This window comes from Montipora capricornis, chromosome 6, assembly GCF_036669925.1.
Source record: "Montipora capricornis isolate CH-2021 chromosome 6, ASM3666992v2, whole genome shotgun sequence".
In the NCBI taxonomy this organism is placed as follows: Eukaryota; Metazoa; Cnidaria; class Anthozoa; order Scleractinia; family Acroporidae; genus Montipora; species Montipora capricornis.
Genome location: NC_090888.1, coordinates 40,916,763 through 40,922,292, shown reverse-complemented (window position 1 = coordinate 40,922,292; position 5,530 = coordinate 40,916,763).

Genomic DNA, 5,530 nt, shown 5'->3' with positions numbered 1-5,530 from the left:
GGGCCGTAGGGGTTTTTGGAGGGCCTGCAATAGCTTCTTGTCTGCGGATGGCATTTACTTAAATAGTAGGGGGCAATATAAGTTATAACGCAGCCTTCAGGGAGTGGTACTCAAATCTCTTCGATTTTTTACTAGTGATGGCAACCAGTAATTTTTTGTTGCTACCATTCCTTTCGCTCAAATGTTATGCAGTGATGTTGATTTGTGGACCAAGGCCAATGCTGTTTGTGTCAGCCTTTGATGTTTTATTCTAGTCATTGCGGTTTCTTTGTGCACGGCACTGGCTGCATGTCAGCCTTTGATTTTAATGTTTAGTCGTTGCAGCTTCTTTGCGCACGACACTGGCTGCGCGTCAGGCTTTGATTTAACTGTTTAGCGTTGCAGCTTATCTGCCCATGACACTGGCTGTACACTGTTTTAGTTGTTTGGTTCTGGTAGGACCCAGACTATTATGATTTTGTTTTTATGTGGTTTTGGTACTATTTTTTCAATTTTTCGCCGCCAGTTGCCCTACGAGTGTACATTCCTTATTCTGCTACCCTAACTTCTTAATAAGGGTGTGCCCTATTCACTTGGTAGCCTGTGTGTGCACTATATTTATACTCTTCCCTGGAATTTGGCTTTTCACACCCTTTATCTTGTCTAGACAGTTTCCCTACATTGCCATCACGTATGGTACTGCTCCTTGGAGCAATCTTTACTTAGACATTGATAGTCTCAGGAAGTTAACTGACATGTTCTTATCGCTAAGTTATGCCGCCCAAGAAGTGTTCCACACCCACAACCTGATCGAAATCCAAAGGGCTGAGGGCTTCAGAGCTCACTGAGGAAACAGCAGAATCAGTTACTACAATGCCTCCACAGAACCTAATGACAGTGGACAGGCAAGCTCTTTCTGCAACTATATCTCTCGTTGTCACCCAAGCTGTCTGGCAGGCACTGGGGCAGGTCAACAAAGCACCAACTCCGGTCACTACAGAGGTTGTAGAGGCGTTAGTAAAGGATGAAGTTTCAGAGCTCACCGAAAGTATGGCCACCAATTCCAAGTTCACGGCACAGCCGCTTTCGTTGCCAGCTAATAGAGAACCCTTCGCAATTATCGCTGTGGCTCTAGGGAGTAGGGTGAGCCCCAAGCTTAAAGCTAACATTTGGGCTAACAAATTCATCGAGTTTGGGTCTCTTCTCACATCTTCCCCTAATCAGGATAGATATTCTGTCTGTTTAACACCCTCGTCTGACCCTTGAGCCATGTCAATCGTCCAAGAAAATTCACATCTGCAATGGCTGTGGGCCTTTAATATTTTTGATGCGATTTTTTCTGAGAAATTCCCAAACGGGACACCTAGGCTAATGAAATATCGTGAGACATTTCTACTAAACCCGGCGACTGGTATTTCTATGATGAACAGTTTCCTTACATACGACAGTCAGCCCCTGACCAGTCCCCTTGGGATACCATTCATTGGGAACTATGGATTAAGGCGGTTATAAATTTCCATGCCAAACCAGCGCAACCTAAGCCAGATATGGCATCTCCACGCACCAGGCCTCGCCAGTCCTTTCCCAAAGGGACCCGCTTGTCCTTTCACGCCGGAAAATACTGTGGTGGTTGCAAATTCGAACATCTTTGCTTCAGATACGGTGCCAAGCACCCAGCCAGCCAATGCGCCACCGTTAATCAACAGCATGCCGCTCTCGTCAAGAACGGTTCAAGTCTTGCAAAGTCAGCCTCTTGCTCAATGAGATATTCAAGTGGCTCTTCTACTTCTGATCTTGTGGGCGAAATGCCACTTGCCTTTTCTTCATTTTTTATTTTTACTCTCATCCTTTCTGCAAGGAGGTTATATCTGTAACAAGAAGTAAAGGATTTTTTTCAGTTTCACGAAAAATTCCTCTCACAGGTTAGCTACAAACAATCTGACTATCTATGCAAAATGGTTTGTGTGGCACACCAAGGGCATTTAAAGTTAGGTACATTGCATTACATTTTTATTTTTCGTTTGTTTTTGTTTTGTTCACTTTTGAGCATGATATAGAGGTATTAAATTTCACTTAGAAAATGTGATCCTATCTGTCTCTTACCGCCCTTTTGTCTACTCTAAATGGGACATCGATATCCTTCACAGCAACAAGGGCTTCAGCAACTGCTGCCCATTTAGCACTTCTCTGAGTGGTTCCCTTTTTTATGTCGGTAAATGGGTCAGTTGTTATAATTTCTCTGCATAACAACATATCATGCTTTTCTGTCCACACCATGTTCCTTTTGAAACTATTCCTGATTGGAATGCAATTAATCCAGTGGTTTGTTATTGCACTGTAACGTGCGGTTGCAAGAAACAACTAGCGATTCCCAAACTACGAACGAAATGAGAAATTATTAAACGGGAACAACACTTAAAATTAACGGAAAGCCAGCCGAAAAACAATAATCACACGAGAGGTTATTTTGCGCATTTAGCCGGTAGGTTACATAACTGGGAAGTTTCGTATAGATGAGCAAGAAAATTCGTAAAGCGCTAGTTACAATAATTTACAATGCCAATGGTTTCTTTCTCCTTTCAAAACTACGTATCACTTGTTTAAACTAAGACAGCCATTAAAACACTAAATGATAACTAGTCTAAAATATAGGAAAAATTAAGCAAACCTTGGAGGACAACAAGTGCTTTTTACTGACGAATTCTCCGCCATAATTTTAACTGATGAATTCTCCACCATAATTTTCAGCACGGCTAAAAAGTAAACAAACAGTGAGGGTGATTTTTCGACTCAATACTTGAGTTACATGGATTTATGACAATAAATCAACATTCTTTGGTATTAATAATGGGTTCTATTTAGTTTTCTCTTACTTTAAGGAAACTTACTATCGAAAAATAGACTGCCGTTTCAACGAAACGGTACTTGCCGCAGTTTGTCGTCGAGAACGTTGACAAGACGAGAGACCAGAACAGTAACCAGGGGCAACCAAAGTTAATTATGCAGGCCTGCACTTCCGGTCCACGTCCACGTCATAGATTTGTCCGGTGCTTAAGGTCCCTACTAATGAAAATGACAAAGAGGATGAAGAAGAGGAGAAAGTTGTTGATCTTCAACAAGTAGGAGAAGACCTCGTGGAAACTGTCGAGGAAGACAATGTGGAAATTCCTGGTCATGACAGAGTTCCCTTATATGTATCACAGGACACCATGATGATACCACAAATGGAAAGCTTGGCAGGATATGAGTCTACAACTCCATCCCAAAATGAAGTCATCGCTGAAAAATTCAAGCTAAAGACCACCCTAGCAAAAAATGTGTCAAAGGTGTTGGGTGAGACCTGTGAAGTAAGAACACTTGACAAAATGCGCATGGTAATTAAGAATAATCTTAAAAGCAAAGAAGGACAAGAAAACTATGAAACTGCACTGACAGTGGTGCAATCCAAAGTCCTGGCAAAGCACTCAACACTTAAACGGCAGTTCCAGGAGTGGCAGCAGGGTTTCTTTGCAGAGCATGACTGCAATGAGCCAACAGCAGATGACATTCGAGCTGACATTAGAGCACACGAATTGTATAAGACCTTGAGACTGTGTAAACAATTCTTACAGCACTGGAACATAACAGTACATTTGTAATTTGAAGAGAGAACATAAGGCCATAAGCTTAAGAAAATTTAGTTCAACTTAGTTTACTAGGTTGTTGTGAATTTTGATTAGGCTACAAGAAATCATGAGATAAGTGGAATGTGTAAACTTTATAAAAATAATTATTGGATTCTCCCATACCCTAAAGGTTTTCTACAGTTTTATAAACATCCCAGTATAGACAACAAATCACAGTGAAATGCACGCAGTGGGCCAGTAAAAAATGGATAACTGCAGCTGATTAATTTTTTTTTTGGCCAGAAGCAATTGGGGCATGAGAGAACTCAAAAATATACTGGTACATTAAGTAAAAATGGGCCAGACCATTAACAAACAACAATGGCTCTTTTAGGAGCCACCGTGTCTAAATACTTATGACCAACAGTCAGCAATACACAACATAATATGCATGGTAACAGACAATAAGTACTCTGAAGCCCAGTTATACTCCCAGCAAGCTGGGCATGTAATAGTTTTATTTGAATAATTAGTATCTCTTGAAAAATCCTTTTCAAATTATTGTTCCAACATAAAATACAAAACGTTTTACAAATGTAACTTGTCATGAATTACTAATAGTCCCTCTTCTTGAACAATCACTCCATTTTGGAACGCATAAAAAAGAATAATATTTATTGCAACTGTCTCAGTGTTATTCCAGGAAAATCAATTAAGATTATTAATATAGGTAAGCTTAAATTGGAGTGCATAATGAATGGTAATTTTTCATGAATGATGCCGTTAAGGAAGTAGCATCCGCGGTCTCTTTCAAAGGTAAATATTGTAAATATCTATTGCGATAAATTTAACTGTTGAGAGTGACTAGTTACAGGCTGGCTATAATGGGCTTTTAATAAAGTTTCTGTACAAATTATAACAAGAGCTTACCATGATTTGATGTGTCCACAAACAACATGTATTCGGACCAAATGGTATAAAAATGTTCCTTTGTTGACCCCAGCAAATTTCTAACTTCCAGAAAAAAATAAAATGTATTTTAAGAAAACTTTTCGCGTCGCTTCTAGCCTCTTCTTTGTAAACACACTCTAGATGCCATGACAACCGCATTACAGCTTCCCTTCGCATACGCTTTCCAATATGAGGCCGCTGATCTGAACCAGTTTATCTAATTCTCAGCTGTTGCGGACAGTTTATAACTCCATTTTGTATGCGAATTATTATTACTGTTATCCTTTTTTGTGTCATATTCTTTTCAACTCAAGTAACACTACCTCGTTAGTGAACAGAATCAGTTTAGTGTCTCAGGAGTTTTCTCGTTATTCCCCAAGGGGCCAATTAGTAGAACTATATTAGGACCGAAAATTTTGTTTAATCGTTTTTTCGTCCTGTTCAACTGAGTGACTGTTAAACCGAGTACTCTTTTTTCCTGTCTTGTTGCGCACATTCGGTAAGCCTTGTTATTTGTTAGATAATCTTTTTAGTTTACGTTTTACGTAGTTACAGTCCTAACTTATATTACTGTATTTCTTTCTTTTCGTAGCGAACCTCGCATTGCCCCCGGTTTGTTGTCGGCAAAGGCGTGTGTTCCGATTAAAGCAAGTTGTTTTTTATGTCAAGTGAATTCTGTCCTTCATATCCTTCGCGAATGTAACAAGTAAAGTGAAAGTACGGATGGCTTCGAAGTACAGCGAGGATCTCGCCGTTAGCGGTCTGTTAGAGCTTGGTCATGAAGGCGTTTCTAGACAAGATGTTTCCCACATGAAAAATTCTAGAAGTGGTTATCTGTCATGGTTAACGAGATTGTATAATGAAGTTGAGAGGTTGATGGGTGATTCTGGTCGAGTTGAGGAGGTTTTGTTAAAAAAGGACTTAATTAATACCACGTTTTCACGCTTTGAGGACATTCATTTCTCTATGTTGGCACTTCTTCCAGACCACGAAGA